General features: G+C 36.9%; 1 protein-coding gene across 3 annotated transcripts in view; it reads left to right on the plus strand.

Annotated features, from left to right (window-relative positions):
* The window catches only part of DDAH1 (dimethylarginine dimethylaminohydrolase 1), a 174,323-nt gene that overhangs the window by 93,956 nt on the left and 61,364 nt on the right, over nucleotides 1-19,003 (plus strand). The gene's annotated exons all lie outside the window — the stretch shown is intronic.

Raw genomic sequence — 19,003 nt, forward strand, 5'->3', positions numbered from 1 at the left:
TCTCTACTTGTTTGGGGGCAGAGGGATGAGGGTGAGAAGGAAAGAGAAAGATATTTTGCTTCCCGAAAGAATCTGTGAAGGAAAATCTGGCACGCTGCTTTGATTTTTACATTTTCCTTATCAATAGTAATTGAAAAACACCTGGACCATTAACTTTGAATTGTATGAAAACCTCTAAAAATGTACCTGACTGCCTAATATCGCAGAGGACCGTGGTCCTCACTCTTGTTATTCAGTGCCGAGCCACTTTTATTCTGTGGTCTTGGGGTTTGGTTAGGTGGCAGATGGTTCCTCATTTGATGCCATGAAATTATGAAATCCTAGCCAATATGAAAATTTTAAATAAAATCTGGTAATTTGTGCTTGAAATCTAGAAGACAATTTAAATATATATGTATATATAATTAATAATGTATTAATGATTCTAAAACTTTAAAAGTAGAAACAACTTTGTATTCATAGTCTTAACATTGCCTTTTCATATCAAAACCATTTTTAGTTCATCAGGAATCTTGTTAAACTGTAAACAAGGAGACTTGGGTTATAATCCTGCTTCTGCCCCTATGGCAGGGGAAAGTCATGCCAACCTAGTAGGAGTTGGTCAGCTGAGCTGTGCAACCACAAACATCGTTTCTAAGTTTTACAATTCATGATTCTGTGAACCAAATATCCTATGCTAGTTTTTTTTCATTTAATTCTCCAGTCCAGAAATTTATCACACATATATCTGCATGTAGCTTTGTCATATATTAGGTGATCAGTTAGTATTTGATAAAGTAACAATGTGTTTTGCTATTTTGGAAGGATTGTAAAATTACCATCATTTTGCAGCTTTTTATATTGGGGCTATTACTCATTTGTGTTGAATCATATTACTGTTGTTTTAACATTTTCTTCTCTCCTGTGGCTTCCTGCATCATTTGGAGTTGGTTTTTATGCATTCTCACTAAGGCATTTCAGCAGGGAAGCTGCAGGAAAAAAAAAAAAATATTTTACCTAATCTTGGGAACTCTAAATATTTTCATAATCATAAGGTAATCTAGGGAGTAAATTTCACTTTTCTCCAGCTTCTTGATTTTGCTAGTGAGAAAAACCATTCTGGATACACAGGTAGCTTATTCCAAACCAGTTGCCCTGTGAAAAGAAAAGCTTCTCCAACTCTGCTCACTAGAAAACTGCCTGGATAGAGGCAAGCATTTGGTACCCTGAATTTGGAGAGACCTATACTTTCTTCTAAAACTCTAAGATGGATATAGAATTTTAAAATTATAAGAAAATAACTTTGCTGTTTGATGAAAGAATTTTAAAGTTAAGACATTTCCTTAACTTTATTTTTTTTTCCATCACATATTTGCAGTTAATATCTAAATGACAAACTAGCCATCAGGGCAAGTAGTGTAAATAGTGCACTATTTTTAAATACCTAATTCTGTATGGTATCTATTCAGCTTTACATATTTTCAGAAGTTAACACCCTAATAGGAGTAGCTAAATAAGCCATTTACAATAAAGGCTCTTAATTAGTTGTGCTAGTAAAAAGCAAACTTTAAAGCATTTAATCCATTGTAGGTTATTATTTGTTCTGAGAGGCAAACTTAAGATTTATAAGGTTCCAACTTGAACCCCAGAATAAATGAAGGTAAGGGAAGCCAAAACTTCCCTGGTGTTGAGGGAAAACCTTTGCTCTCTCACTTCCTATGAATGGCAGTATTGTCCACCACCATTAGTACAGGGGCACCAGGGCCTTGCCATTCCATGCTCGGGCTTGTTTTTATTTTTAAGGAATGTTGGAAAATTATGGAAATGCATGTTTTTTCTTCCCTTTTTTCCTAAATACCTCATGGATCCTGACCTTTTTCTTTAAAACTGGTTTAATACATGTTTCCCTTAAGATTGGTCATTGACCCAAAAATAAGTTTGAGTTTCTTTTTCCATGATCTCCTCTAAAGAATTCTGTTAATAGCATACTAAACTGGATTACAAACTTACTGAATAAGTGCTTTGAATTCTGGGCAACCTTGGAATAAAGGGCACAGAAAGAGTTATACCGCATAGAATGAAACTGGGCAAGTTGGTATAAAGGAAAGGAATGCAACTGTATGGTTGATGTGATCAACATCGGCTAGTAGGTTTATTAGCAATTTAATGGAATATGGCTATTCAAGCACAATAATGCCTTCAGTTGAAATGTCTGTTCTGCTCTTTTTCCCATACACTTTGGAATGAGTAGAATGTGACAGTTGAGCTTTCAACAAGCTTCATGAATTTTAAATCCTTTTTAGTTATAAAATGGGGTACATGGCATGTAGTCAGTGTGGACAAGGAGTTGGCAGCCTCATCTAGTCTTATGGAATATCAGGTGTCTTCAAGATAATGAGGGCTCGAGTTGACCAGGTGCATTCTGGGTGTGCTCTGTATATCCGCAGAGAACAGAGTGACCTCTCTCTGTCCAACATCCAATGATTATTTTGCAGTTGTAAGGTTATTTTCTCAACATTCGCTGTAAGACCTAAAAACTTGATATCATCACAGAGGAAAACCTATATTGATGTCTCAAAACAACTTCTTTTTTGACAGCTAAATATTTTTATGTTCTTTCCCTGACTGATTCATGCATATTTAGAAAAGAAACACTCTGTGAATTGTGACGTAGCTTTTTATCCTCAAATTTTAACACCTATCCTAATTGATCCTGTAGTATTTCTTTAAATATTTAAATGTTTATAAAGTTCTCAAATTCTATTACCACCATAAAAGTCTGTATCTCTGCTTTGGGTTAGGTCTTGAAGTACTCTAAAATTCAATACAAGGAGCTTTACTTATTTTATTTTCAGTTTCTTAACAACAAAAGACTGTTTGCAGAAGATAATTTTTTCAGAAAATCTAATTTAAAGCAATCTCAATTTAAATAGTATGAATTTATTTTTAAATTGCTTTATAATAGTGCCCTGTGTTTTATTTAACTATGGAATATTTACAATGTAATTTTATAATAGTATGGGCAAAAAAAATTCTCATAAAAATACCTAATAGGAATGTGCCAAAGTTTATGTGATAGATTATTAATAAAGTGTTATTCTATGTATGGGTGTTGGGATTACAAAGATTTTTAATGGTTTTACTTGACTTATCAACACTTTCTAATTTCTCTACATTAAATTTGTGGGATGGGATGTGTTACCTTTTCACTTCAAGTCCAGAGAGAGTGGGCTTTAAATAAACCTCTCATAGAGATTAAATGTATTTTTTAGTTTGGAAACACTGAGGATAAGTGTCTGGGAGATACAGAGGATGCGTGGCTGGTGACTAACAGATTAGGTAGGAAGTCAAGAAAATGCTACTGTGTTGGTCATAGCTGCACTGCCAGAGATTGTGATCAAAGGATAGACTAGAGATGGGTCATGTAGGAAAAAAAGTTGGTCTGGGGATGTTTTGAGTTCAGTCTAAAATGATACCCCAGGGAAGTATGGGGACTCCAACAGTGAGAGCTTGGGTGGAGTAGACCACAGGTGAACCTGGGGTCGATAACCCAAGCAAAAAAAAACTCCCATAATACAGCCTCAAGCAGTCTAGTCTCCCATATCCAGAGTCACGTTAGTATCTGGATGTTTAGAATAATGGAAAGTATGCGTTGACAAACTGTGTCCCCTGTGCATAGATCTGCTTTGAGAACCAGAAGGAGTAATGGTTACTGGAGTCGTAGGTAGTGGATGAAGTTTTAAACATTCAGGCTTTGGAGCCCCAAGTGGCTCTTAACTTCTTCCACCAGTGTCGTATCCACCATTTTCCACCAACCAAACCATAGCTCTTTTCAGTTTTGCACATTTTCTTTTAGTCTTAACTAAAGAGGTATACTTAACAGGCATACTTTTAAAAAAAATTGTTGGAATCTTCATTTTTTGTGTCTTTTAACTGCTAAACTTACCCACATTCTTTTTGTTTTTAGAGCTCTTAGTTTCTCCCTGAGTATTTATAAGGATACTGGGTTAGTCCATTTTCACACTGCTATAAAGATACTACCCAAGACTAGATGATTTTTACAGGAAAGGGGTTTATTTGACTCTCAGGTCCACATGGCTGGGGAGACCTCAGGAAATTTGAAATCATGGCAGAAGGCAAAGGAGAAGCAAGTACCTCCTTCACAGGGTAATAAAAAAGAGAACGTGTAAAGGAGGAACTGTCACTTATAAAACCATCAGATCTCTTGAGAACTCACTCATTGTCATGAGAACTGTATGGGGAAAACTGCCCCCATAATCCAGTCACCTCCCTCACTCAATGCGTGGGGATTGCAGGTCCCTGCCTTGATACATGGGACATGGGGATTATAATATGAGATGAGATTTGGGTGGAAACACAAAGCAAAACCATATCAGATACTCTTTAGTTCACTGCACAGATACTGAATGACACTGAGCACTAAAGTATGCTATATTGTGCCTTGAAGACCTGAAAGAGTTAATCTACCTTTTAAAGTTCTTGTGGTACTATCTAGGAGAAATGAAGCAACAAGAAAATCTGGCTAACTATATAATGTCACTAAAAAATACTTCAGTTATATATTTGCATAATACTGAAATGCATTTAGTTTTGACAGCATAAACAGAACTGTGTTCACTGGGGACTTATGTCAAGATTTGAATATCAACTTATGTAATATTTAGTTAAGATATATCAGAAAATTGTACAAACCATACCCACTATTAAACTAAGTGGGGTTTCACCAACAGATTGTGTGCTCTGTTGACTATAAGCTTTGTACATTTCATAACAAGCACATTCCTGTTCTGAAATGGAATGCATCCGACCTATAATAGATCTGCTTGAGAGACAATGGATCCTAGCCAGCTTTGCCTTGGTTCAAGGAAAAAGACAATAAATAGGGGGCAGTGACATTTATGAGACTCTAATTTCATTATGCACTGTTAAGGTTATTGTGCTTTGAGTGTTACTCAAAACCAGATGTAAAGTCCATTCTGTGTTATATTCCTAGTGGTTATTCCTCCAATGAGTGTCTTACTTAAAAATTAGTTAATATTTAGTGGCAAATTAGAAGTAAAAATAAAGTTTTTTTTAAATGGAGAAAAAACTATTATGGCAAGAAGCCATGTTTTTCAGAAGTAATTTGGGAAAGGCAAAACTCATTAGCTAGATGATAATTAATTTTCCTTGGTAGAATACTGAGTGGAATGTTTCTGTTAGGAAAATACTATTGAATTGTTTTAGTCTCAGTCCAGCTGAGGATGCCAGATACGATGACAGTGAAGAAAAATTCTTCACTATTTTTTAACACAATGTTAGAACATGGACAATTATCAAAACCAAGGACAATTTCTTGAAGCTAGCCATTTTGTACAACTGTGATTGGAAATAAGCCTTTGCTTAATACTCCAAATACTCAGCTGGTGTTTTTTCACTGGTATATTTTAAACAAGTTCCAAGAGAAGCAAATGTATGAACATCTGACAAAGGGTGAATATTTACAAAATTATTTGCCATGCTTCAGCCTAGAATCAGAAGGCAACTTCTCAGAATTAATTACTATGCACTCTGCTTATCCTGACTAGAGCCTTTCACAACCATCTCTAATGAAAACTTTAATAACACACAAAAAAGCCAAGGACTAGGAAGGAAAAAAATAAGCCCCAAAATTCCCCGTCACCCCTGCAAAAAATTATCCCAGTGTTCCAAAAACCATCTGGTATATCATGTTCAAACCCTGGGCAAGGTGGAACAGTCGAAAAAGCACCAACTTGCACCAGTTATGGAGAAAGCACCACAATTAGTGAAAAATTAGCAAATACGATATTTTTTAAAAGAAATGCAGCCTTACTTATGCAGCAGTCATTCAGGATATACTAATGAAGGGTTTCTCAGTTAAGATCTTTAGAGGACCTACTTGAATAAGTGAGTAAGAATGTGTTTTAATAGCACAACAAATGTTCATTTAGTCCTATGGTGCTATATAGTGTGAATGTATTTTAGACTCACCTGAAATATGTTTGAAAGTTGTTCTTCCTGTCACCTTGCCTACACTATTGATTTGCTTAATGCACTTCACCTTGTCTCCTATTCAAGTGATCATAATTTCAAAATTGATGATTTCTGAAAGAATAAAATCTTATGCTACTGCTTGGTTGTTTTTTGTTGTTTAAGACAGAGTCTTACTATGTTGCCCAGGCTGGAGTGCAGTGGCTATTCACAGGTGTGATCATAGTGTACTGGAGCCTCAAACTCCTGGCCTCAAAGGATCCCCCTACCTGAGCCTCCCCAAGTAGTGAGGCTTCAGGCATGCCCAGCTTTACTGCTATGTTTATAGCATCTACAATTCTGAATGTAACAAAAAAATGTACAGGCAGTTGGCAAGAAGTAGCACTTGATGACTTCACTACCTGTTAACTCTAGAAAGTTCATTACAATCCATTTATTTGTTTCCAGACCTTTTATCTAGATGGTATTGGTGCAATCATGAGGAATGTGCATTTTGCAGCCCTTCCTGCCAAAGGGAGATTTTTCCATCCATTGCTGCTACCAAATTTTGCAACAGTAACAAATGAGTAATGTCTCCTGGAGTCTTTTTGTTAGAATGCTATCATTAATATTAATAGACAAGGAAAGTTTCCTGATATCACTTTCTGCAGATCATGGTTTGAGTTAGCTCTTCTAATGTCCCTTAGATTTAAAAGTAACTTTTTGTATCATTGACTCCCAATTTTTATTTCTAGTTCTGACTACTCCCTTGATCTCCCCACTTGAATATCTAGAAGGCATTTCAAACTCAACATGGCCACACAGTTCTTGAATTTTTCTCTCCAGCCTTGCTTCTCTCCCCGGAATCTTTCATATTAGGAATCAGTACACTTATCCACTCAATTGCTCAAGACAAAAATTTAAGTCAGCCTGGGTCCTTCCTTTTCTTCAACCCCACATCTGATCCACCAACTTCTGTCAACCCTCCAAAACATTCCAAATTCAGCATTTTTCTTTGTCTCCACTATCACCACACTTGTGCTCACCACCATTGTCTTTCACTTGGACTACTGCAATTGCTTCTTAACTAAGTTCCCTATTTCCATTTTTGCCTTCCAATCCATTTTCCACAAAGCAGCAATCCAGAATTGTTTTTGTAAATTAAATCAAACACCTCCTGCAAACTCTCCAGTGACTAAGATTTAAAATTCCAATTCTTTATGCAAGTTTACCAATTTCAATATGAGCTAACCCCATCCAACAACCCCAGCTTTATCTGGTAATATGCTGTATTAGTATGCTAGTACCATTGACTGGACAGCTTAAATAACAGATGTATTTTCTCACAATGCTGGAGGCTGGCAGTCTGAGATCAAGGTATTGGATTTCTGAGGCCTCTTTTTGGCTTGCAGATGTCCACCTGTGTCTTCACATGGCCTTTCATCTATGTTTCTGTATCCTAGTCTGCTCTTCTTATAAAGACACCAGTCGTAATGGATTAGGACCCACCCTAATGACCTCATTTTAACTTGATTATCTCTCTAAAAACCCTATCTGTAAAGGCAGTCACATTCTGAGGTCCTGGGAGTTTTCAACACATGAATCTTGAGGAGACACAATTTAGCCCATAATACTTGCCCTAATTATTTTTAGCACTGTGCTAGCTGTCTTCCTGTTCCATGAACAAGTTAAGCTTGTTCCTACTTTAAGGCCTTTGCACTGGCACTTGTGGGAACATTCTCCCTATGGGTAACAGAGTTATTTCTTTTGGTCACTCAGATATCAACACAAACGTCACACTTTCAGAAAGGCTGTTCCTGACCTTCCAAACTACAGTAACTAACCTGGCCATTTTATATCATGTCTGCTGAATTAAATAACTGCGTAACACTTACCACTAATATTTTTAATGTTTATTTATTGCCTATCTCTCCACATCCCTGCCAGAATATATACACGGCTCTTCTCTCTTTGCTGATGTATTCTCAGAATGTAGAATAGTGGCAAGTGTATTGAAAATGCTGAATAAATGTTTGTTGAATGGCTAAGCAAATGAATGGAATTATTGGAGATGAGTGGCAGTTAGTGATTATTGTGAGATGAGTGGCAGTTAGTGATTATTGTGACAAATAGGCCAATGATAGTTTTCTCACCTGCAGGTTGAATCTGCTCACCCTTGAAATGTTGTAAGAGTTGATTAAAAGAGATCACGCAAGTTGTATGGCTCTTGCCTTGGCTATGCCTTGTCTAGACAAGGTGGGTATTTTTGCCTTATGTTTGTTTATAACATTTCCAGAAATTCTGACAAAAAATTCATTCAGTAAACATACACAGGGAGTCACTTAGGTGCCAGAAATTGTTAATAGAATGCCCCCAGCCTGGGCAGCATAAGGAGACCCCATCTCTACCAAAAAAAATTAGCCAGTGTGGTGGCACACATTATAGTCCAGCTACTCAGGAGGCTGAGGTGGGAGGATTTTTTGAGCCAGGGAGGTCGAGGCTACAGTGAGCCCTGAAGGCACCACTGCACTCCAGCCTGGAGGACAGAGTGAGACCCTGTCTCAGAAAAAAAAAAAAAAAAAGAATCCCCTGGGAGCTACTATGGAGACACACAGAAGAAATCTCTAACCCAGCCAGGACCTACATTTGGGCTGGGAGAAGGGATATGCTGGAAGGCTTTTAGGGCAGCTTAATGCCTACAATGTATTAATTGTATACTGAACATACGAAATATTTCCCCTACGTTAATCTGTTTGTGTCTGGCAGCATGTGACTTCTCTGAATTCACAGAAAATTATGGACACTTCAAGTACTATTTCTGGTGCTTATTTTGGATGGTATACACAGCAAATTTTTATGCTTCTCAACATTGAGGAAAATTACTTTAAAATTTTATAAACTTGTCAGTTCCCTGGTTTTTAACCTACTACATTTTGCAGGTCTCTTGGCAGCTGACACTTATTTTCATTTGGTATTTGGTGATAAATCATATTTTTATTTGCCCCCTGCAGACATAATGTCAGTGGCTTTTAAGTACTCAATATATGTATTGTGTCATTATCAACAAGGAATTGGACCGCTTGAATTAGTACATTATATATCAAGAGAGCTGACAAGACCAGCAGAGCTCCAGCCTTGCTTTTCATTTAGAAAGCTAAATGTCACTTCCAGCCTTCTTCTGGGAAACTGTCTTGCAGTGACATCTTTATGGAGGGACCTTTGAACATCTGTAACTTTCTCAATGTATCCTCCCCAGATAATGAGAAGGATTGTTCCCTGTGTCGTCCAGAGTGCTTTTTATTACTCCTGGCTCTGTGGGTTTGCCTTCCACATTTCTCTCTAACCTTCCTAGATGCTAAATGCCCTTCAGATCTGAGCACTGGTTCAGAGATGAGAGTGTTAAAGCATTAATTCCAGCTCATATATACAGAGCTGCAACAGTTGTGCTTTATAAGCTAACGTAATCCTGAGATACTTTTAGCTTGACAATCTGTCTTCTATAGGCAGGATGGTCTTAGTGTTGTAAGTGGTTATAAATGGCATGGTGCATTCCTAGAAAAAGAAGAAAAATCCTCCATTAATAGTTGTTTCTATATCAGAATTTAATGAGTTTACTAAAGTGGTCTGTTATTAGTGACTCTTTGGATACTACTTGTCAATTTTGTTGTATACATAAATGAGTTACTTTTACCTGCAGCTAACCAAAAACTCAAACTGGTTAAGAAAATGAAAGATCTCATATGTTACGAACTCCAGGGCTGTAGGATTAGATTTAGCAGCACAAAATGTCATCAAAGACTCAAACTGTTTCTTCCTCTGCTGGCTGTGCTTGGTGATGGATGTGTTCTCACCAGTTCCTGGTACATCTATACAGAACAATGTCCAAGGGAAGAAGAGAAATTATGTTTCTTTCTGTGGCTCCAGGAACTTCTCAACAGACTTCCCCTCATTGGCCAACATTGGGTCACTTGCACCAGACCCTGCCACAAGAGAGAACTGTCATGACTGATTTAGACTGGGAGGTACCTTAAGGAATATGGTGATAATTACATGACATAATCTATGCAAAACCACTTAGCACAATGCTTGGCACTTAGAAAGAGCTTAATAAATTTTACTTATCATTAATGATGGTAAGTGTTATGAGTGGTTAAAAGGTTAATTCCTCAGACCTTGTTGATACTGATTGTGTGTTAAGGAGATAAAGATAATAAGGATTACCCACATCTACAGTTCTGGGTTGTGGGAGCAGGACTCAAACCCTCAGAGCATAGAGCAGGACCCTACTCATAGTAAGGGACTGGGATATTTTACTAGAACAGGACTCCAGGGAAAGAACCAAATCAGCACACAGTTATATGATCAGAAGTAGGACAAAGCAAAAAGAATGACTTGACCCTGTGTCTCAGAGCATCAGGAGCTTGTTAGATCCCTCCTTTCTCAGGTTAAGATCAATTATGGGAAAAAATGAGTTATTTTTGGGTGCAGCTAATGGAAAACTCAACTCAAATTGGTTAGGGAAATGAAAAATCTCATATATCAAGAACTGCAGGGCTCTAGGGTTGGATTTAACAGCTCAGTTCAACTTAGGGAACGAACCCAAAGTTGATGAAATCTATACTGCATGTGAATATAAATAAGAAAATACACATAGGTTGGCAACTAAGCAGAGCTTGACATATCTCTTGCAGGAAAAGTGTTGTAGATTCTCTGTGTCATATAATTATCTCACTACTGGCAAATAATTAGCAGCCTTGGAGAAACTGTTACTCCAAAAAATGAAATACTAGTGTTGAGTTGACACTCACATACTTCATTTCCTACTGCAATGGAATCCTTCTGTTTGCCTCTAAGGACTCCCATCCTTCTGGAGTTCTTTTTAATTCACTTTTGGATAGCCCCTATCTTGTCTGCTTTCATATATCCAGTCTCTTGCTTCTGGATGGATTTGGTTAAACACTACAATACTTTACTCATGCGTAACCATCTGGGGTATTTTCAGTAAATTCTATGGGAGGGAAACAGGATTACAGTTAGAGTCACATTTATGAATGCCAAAATTTTTTCTGAGTCTGCAACTCTAAGAAGTCTAGAGCTGGAAATGACCTCATTTTTAAGCTTTGCCCCGTCAGTTTACAAATATGGAAATCAAAATGCTAAATATCCTGGTTAATTTTTAGCAGTTTTTACTAGAAATAAATCCATACGTTTGGAAATCCAAGAATCAATGGGAAAAAAATGAAATGGATATGTAATAGTCTGTGGGAAATGTTTCAAGAGATCTTATTCACATAAAAGTTATTATAACAAAAGTTCAATAAGAGGGAAAATGAGCTAAGTGGTTATAAAACTTTAACACATGAGTTTTCTGAATAATCATAGGGTTAATATTTGACTTTGATAACTTTTAAAGATTTTCATGATTAAATAAGTTCCAGTTCTGTTGACCATTTTTCTAATACAGTAAGCCCTTCATTAATTTTTCAGAGACTAAGTAAGATTAGCTGTTTATAATCTAAGGATATCCAGAAATCCCTTTTGTTTCTAAGGAATTTCAGATGACCCACCAGCAGGAATATATAACTACTATAAACATTTTTATTTTTTTTTTTACCTTAAATGTCACTTCCTCAAAGAGTTCTTCTTTGACCCCCATCTATTTGAATTATGTACCCCTCTTATTTCTCAGGGCACACGGTAGTGTTCTTCCATGTCCTTTATCATAATGTATAGCTGTATATGACTGTGTGAATGTTTAATTGCTGTCACTCCAGGGCACCATGTAGATATGGCAGGGGCCTCTCACTCACAACAGACATTCAGTATTTAGCAAATGAGATAAGATCTGGGTTTCTACTGCTGTGTAATAAATTACCTAAAAATGCAACTTAAAAGAACACCTGTTTGTTATCTCACCATTTCTCTAGGCCAGAGGTTTGGGCACAGTATAACGGTATTCTTTGCTCGGAGTTATGCAAAGCTATAGTCAAGGTGTCAGCTGGGCTGTGTTCTCATCTGGAGTTTTGGTCACCTTCCAAGCCCATTCAGATTATTGGCAGAATTCCATTCCTTGTGGTTGTAGGACTAAGGCTCCCATTTGTTTGTTTGTTTGTTTGGTTGGTTGGTTGGTTAGTTATTTTTACCAGCTATCAGCCAAGAATTGCTCTCAGTTCCCAGGGGCCAACCTGTAGGCCCTCTTCAGGCAATTCATAACATGGCTGTTTGCTTTCTCAAAACAGAGGATCAGAACATCTCTCTGACTTCCTTGTCTCTAACCTTTAAACCCACTTTTAAGAGTTCCCTTTAGATCAAGGCCACCCAGGGTAATCTCTCTTTGATTAACTCATGTCAACTGAGTAGATACTTTAATTACATCTGCAAAATTTCTTTACAATGCCATGTAAAGTAACCAATCACAGAAATGATATCATCATATTTACAGATCCTACCCACACTCCAAGGCGGAGAGATTTATACAGGACATGTACATCGGGGGGGCAGCAATCATGGTCACCATTTTAGAATTCTACCTACTATACTTCCTAGTGTGGTAGAAATCCTTCTCCTCTTTCTAAATTCATTGCATTTGTTTGGAGTGTATATAATGTCTTGGTTTGGAGTGTGTCTGCATATCCATATGCTTTGGTTACCTCACTATTTAAAATACACTGTTGACTATCTGAAGATTTTTACACAAATAACTCCTTCTCATACTCTGATGAGAAAGTAGTACTCCTAAAATTTATTAGCCTTAGTTTGTGTATGCTTAGAAACGCAAAATTTAGACTTTTAAAAACTAAATGCAAGTTCAGACTGCTCCAATTGGTAGCCTTCAATTGCTCCAGAATGTCTGAGTCCACATTTTTGTTCAACAGATAAATAATAGTGAACATAATGTTTTGGAGAGGATTGTAGCTCCTCACAGTCATTCGATTTTATTGTAGATACCTAAATTATTTTTGCTAGTGACAATATTGTGTAGGAAAGAATAACACAAACTTTAGAGCAAAGCTAAGTTGAAATCTCAGCTCTTTGCTTACTCACTATGAGGCCTTGGTCAGATTACCTACTCTGCCTCAGTTTCCTCATCTGTAAAACAAATAATTCTTGTACTTACTTCATCAGGTTGTAAAAGTTAATAAAGGTTACATGAGTTCATAGTAGAGTGCCTGGCACATAGGAAGACTATACAAATGTTTGCTGTTATCATTACTAACTAAATTCCTCCTGAGAGCTTTGTCCTAAAATTAGAATATAGAAGAGGATTCCAACATATTTTTATTTAGAAATTTTTAAGACCAAATCATTGAGTATATTAAACCTCTGTTCGATCCTTTTTTGTTGGTAGTTTTGGCTAGTTTTAGTAATCAACACATACAGCTGGGCATGATGGCTCATGCTTGTAATCCCAGCACTTTGGGAGGCTGAGGTGGGCAGAACATCTAAGGTCAGGAGTTTGAGACCAGCGTGGTCAACATGGTGAAACCCTGTCTCTACTAAAAATGCAAAATTAGCCAGGCATGGTGGCATGAATCTGTAATCACAGTTACCCAGGAGGCTGAAGCAGGACAGTCATTTGAACCTGGGAGGCAGAGGTTGCAGTGAGCCAAGATGGTGCCATTGCAGTGAGCCAAGGTGGTTGCAGTGAGCCAAGATGGTGCCATTCTCGGCAAAAAGAAAGAGTGAAACTGTCTCAAAAAAGAAAAAGAAAATAATCAACACATATAGAAAAATTTAGGAATGAACCACTGAACAAACCTAAAGCATCTCCAAATCAAAGAATAGTAATGAATATGCAGGCTTTCCTTGGTGAAACAGTTTGGTGTGGTTCATATATTCTGTTCATATTACTTAGTGTTCTTAATCACCCTATAACTTAGTCCTAAGGCCCTAATATACAGAAATTTCATTTATCTCTGATATGAAGAGATCATGGAATATAAAGTCACCTTGTAAGTCCACCTATAATACCCAGTGGACTTAAATGTACAGAATTGGAAGGCAGAAGGCATGAACTCCAGTTCTGATGTGGGCTGCACTCTATGATGAGACCTCAGCAGAATCATAGTCACAGAGTGGAGTGAAAATGAGGATGGGCTCTGGAGGCTTGACTCGACAAGTCAGTCAACCTCCCTTAGCCTCAGTTTACTCATATATAAAACGGGTATTCTAATATCTACCTTTTGTACTTTTTGGAGTTATTGTGAGCATCACAACAAATAGCCCATTTTACTGTCACTGTATATTCAGAAGTTATATCTGTCCCACTAGATTAATTTCACAGGGGGGCAAGAGCTGTGGCTTAAAATAAAAAATTGCAGCCTGATTTAAAAAAAAAACAGTAGACATCTACCAAATGTTTGTTGAACATGTTATTCACTTGACAAAATATATGTGAAAGTATAACATTAAGCAATGTCGTAAAATCAGCCAAGTGTACTAGCAAGTGGCCACAGTGACCAAAGATATGCTGATTAACAAAGAAGATTAAAGTGGCATAAAGAATTAAAATGTGGCCTTTCTAATATGACCTGGGACAATATAGTGACTTTGATGCATCAACAAGTTCAAGCCATCTGTGCCTTGATGTGTGAGACACATGATAGCATCTTGAGCAGCTTCCTTGGCATTATCTACATGTCACACTCAACATTAAAAGGCAAAATAAAATGAGCAAAAAGTTGGGAAATAAAACCTTCTCACCAACAACAAAGCTAGGTTGTTGGTGTTCAGCTGTCTGGAGCTAGACGAGTGTAAGGATAGGACGATCCTATAATTTTAAAGCTCTTTTAATGTGATAAGTTACAGAAAAACTAGGAAAATTTAGCTGGGCATTGAAAACATAATGGTGATAGCACATCTTCTAGCACTTGGCAGAACTGTGGGTGACTGAGACATGTCAACCACAGACAGGCTAACTTTGAGGGCCACATTTATCTGGCAGCAGAAGCAGCTAAAGGAAAGCAGCTTGGCTAACAGATTGGTGCATAGTCTTTAAGGAGCCACAGCTCAGAACCGTTCACCAGGTCTCACAAGCACATTCACAAAATTTAGAATGAAGACGTGAAACATTCGAAAGGGGCATTGTTGAAAATATAAAGCAAAAGTCAGTTTTGGAAAGGGTCAACTGTAAAATATTGCCCCAAAAGAAAGAGTATTAAACTTAAAGTGCTATAATAAGTTATTATGAATATAGCTTTCTAGTAAAACTATATGAGATTTTATTTTTGTTTTGCTTTATATTAGGGAAAGTTTGGGCTTTTTTTTTTTTTTTTTTTTTTTTTAGTATTTTTAGGTTTGAGGGAGATTTTGCAAGAACAAAAGGAAAACTGGACTTAAAAGATGTTTTATTTAATACTGAAAATTCTATTTTTAATCTTTTATTTTCAAAAGATAGCTTAGGTGTTATACATGTGTTATCTTATGTGTTACATAATACCTGTTAGCAAGAAAGCACTATTCCCATTTGCAGATCAAGAAACTGAGACTCAGATAAGTGAATTTAACCCAAATCACGTTACTAATAAGTGATAAAGACTTTAATTCCTGGTTCTTACCACTCACCATGAAAGTCTTAAAAGGAGTGAAAAGAGAAGACAGGATTATGATGAAAACATGATAGGATGGAAATGAGAGCCATAAAAGAAGGTAAGAAGAGCATAGAACAGGGAAAGGTAAGGAAGGAGACCAGGCATTGAGAAAGAGAGAGAATTCTTTAGACTGATTGGGTCCTTTAGAATGGTAATATTCTCAGTGACTATGATCATTCCATATCACTTTAGCTGATGCTTATAGTCCTATGGAACGTCTTACCAGACAGGTCCACTTCCCACCTTACGTAGTACTTTCATAGGGCTACTTCAAAGTATAGGTTATAAAGGAGATTTACTCCACATGTCTTGACAGCTTTCAGGTACTGGAAGGAAATCAGATATGGATTATTTAAATAGAAATGTATCCTCAATGTGTGTGCTCTAACTGTATACTAGCTTTTCAAAAAAAAAAAAAAAAAAAGAAAATCTATGATTTTAATTCACAGGAAAGCAGATAGGATCTGTCATGGAGTGATAAAACACAAGAAAGATGTCCACATATGAGAAACACAACAGTTTTTCTTGTGCACCAATTTTATAGTACAAGTATCTGTCACTGTGTATACACATGCTGTTATTCATTAAAAAAGTCATGTATAATATTTATTCAGCAAATACTGTTGACTTACACATACTTAATTATCAGAAAGAGCCTAAGAAGTTGATACTGTAATGAAAACCCACTTTAAAGATGAGAAAACTGAGGCTCAGAGAATTAAACAACCTAAGGACACAGACTAATAAATAGCAGAACTGGAAGCAACAGAGGTGGTCTGAAGCAGCTGTGACCAGAGAAGAAATCTATGCTGTGAGAAATAGTAGGAGGAGAAAAATGGGGCAAAAAATGCGAGTATAACATTGTTTTAAAATGAAATCAAAGTGTAGCATGGAAAAGGAGGGAAGAAAGGTCTTGTAAATCTTTCGAGTAAAGAATGAAAATTACTCTATATACTTTATACTCTAAGGCTTAAATTAAGTAAGGTTGTTTTTCTAATTTTCCCTATTTATTTCTAATTTTGTGGGCTAAAATGACCCATTCAGCTCAGCCATTGGAATTAATACTGTTTGTCCTGATGGTTTCTCTGAGTAACGCTAAGTTCCACACTGCAGGGTTAGTGTCTCAGTCAAAGGTGGGTGTGTTATTTGGCCATTTTTTTTTTCCTCTTGAAAGTTAATTAAGTCAACATTAACTGTGGCCATCTAACCACAGAATGGGCAGTTTCTTGAAGGCTTATGGTTTGGATCTTTTCCTGCAAAAATTCCCACTTCTATAGTTATATTTAGTGTTCTAACTGCCTAAATAGCTGGCTTACTATGGACCCATGTGTCAGGCCTGTTTGCCATGGAGTTTGTCTGCTTCACTGGAACCTCAGTGCCAAGAGTATGTGGTTCCCAATGGACAGCCTGCCGAGTTCAGCCTCTCGTTTCTTCTCCAGAAATCTTCCAGGGGTTATCGTTGCCGATTTGATGCCATATGGCCCTGCAGTTCTCAAAACTGTTAACTTGATGTTTATAATTTTTAAAAAACTTGTCCATGTGCTTAACTCTGAAAGTAATGCAGTATCATCAACATGTGTGGTAGGGACCTATCCTGATGACTGTTCATATAGATGTGACAGAATTTTTTTTTAAGTACTGCCCCTGCACAAAAACTAGTTTTTTAATGTCAGTGCAGCTGTTTTAACTTAAAGAAAAAAAAAGCCACAAACATTTTATCCTCTAAAACTTTAATCTTCAAAAACATAGGACTTTTAAAGAGTTGTTTCTAAAACTGGTTAAAAACTCCCTACTCCTATTCTCCTTTAAGAATTGAATACAGTTCCTGAGATGTTGCAAAGTTACATACAAACTTTTCAAAATGTATGTTATTGCTCAATTCCTAGTAATCTTTGAAATGTTAAGTAATAATAGAAGCAGTAGCATTAGAATAGAAACAATAAGTAACTGTAGCTCTGTTCTCATAATGTCTTCCCTAAACTCAGTGAATTTTTCATGGACAAAGAGGCAGAGATGGCAAAAGGAAACAGTTGTGTTTTCCTGAGTTCACAGTAGCCCAACAAGTCATGGTAAATGTGTTTGCTCCTTATTTTATGCTGTAGCAACAATTCCACTTCCTATTACATAGGAAAACCTATTCTGCTATTAAAAGAGGTCACTGAATGTATTTACTACAACATTAAGACCATTTTGTCCATGGAAATATTTTTTATTGTTCTGAGTCACTCTGGTTTGTGGAATTTTTACATGAGTTCCAGGACAAGGATGAGATATTTATTTTGTATCCTCTTTAAATGTTTTTTGACTGCATGAATGTCAGGCTTGTTGTCAGAGTATTTCCATATTTTTATTACTTTAGAAGTAACTCTGCTCTATTTATGTCTCTTAAACTCTTCATTGACAATTCACTCTGTGTACTTGGCATGCTGCATTTTGGCAGAATTACCTGCTTTGCCCAGTGTGATGTGATTTCTTGTTCCTTTAGCTCCTATTAAAGTCCTCTCAATGTATGTCTTTACTATCTTAAAGGTTTTGCAGGCCATTGAAAATATTTAAATTGTTTGTTGGGCTGCCGGAAGGACTTAAATTGTGACCTTCAATTTGTTATGCTTCACATTTATTTCTTAAAGTAAGCCTCAATAGAAGTGTTCCTTAATTCAATCCAGAATATTTCTGTGCTTTAGACACACCCTGAAATCATAGAAATTCCTGAAATTCATTTTCAAATATTCATTGGTTTGATTGTAATTGTTGAACTTGTTAATCACCTCTAAGGAACTAGGTTTTAAAAGATGAGTAATCATATTAACTGTTTGAATATAAACTTAAGTAACACAGTTTAGATTTACAGAGAAGCAGTGGATGTTCTGACTTTTTTTTTTGAGAGGGATTCTCGCAGTGTCGCCCAGGCTGGAGTGCAATGGCACGATCTCTTCTCACTGCAGCCTCCACCTCCCAGGTTCAAGCGATTCTCCTGCTTCAGCCTCTTGAGTAGCTGGGATTACAGGCACCTGGTACCACGCCTGGCTAATTTTTTGTATTTTTATTAGAGACAGGGTTTCACTATGTTGGCCAGACTGGTCTTGAACTCCTGACCCTGTGATCCACCTGCCTCCACCTCCCAAAGTGTTGGGATTACAGGCATGAGCCACTGCACCCAGCCCGCATGTTCTGACATTTTAGAAAATATTTGAATAGAAAACAATGATTGTTCTATGGATTGAAATTTCAAGTTACTAGTTATTGATATTCCTTCCATGTATTATTCTGTGTTTGTGTAGTTCTGACTAAAGACTGAGATAAGATATAAAATTGAATCTTGGATTTCTTGACAAGGGTACGAGGATTGGGTGCTTTGTCTCTCACCTTCCTTAACTCATGTGCCCTATCTAGTGAGCCTCCAGTAGTGTGCTAACTGGCAGACTGCAACAGTATCCTACCTA

The sequence above is a fragment of the Sapajus apella genome, unplaced genomic scaffold, assembly GCF_009761245.1.
Source record: "Sapajus apella isolate SASKATOON/1434 unplaced genomic scaffold, GSC_monkey_1.0 scaffold36, whole genome shotgun sequence".
NCBI classification, from domain to species: domain Eukaryota; kingdom Metazoa; phylum Chordata; class Mammalia; order Primates; family Cebidae; genus Sapajus; species Sapajus apella.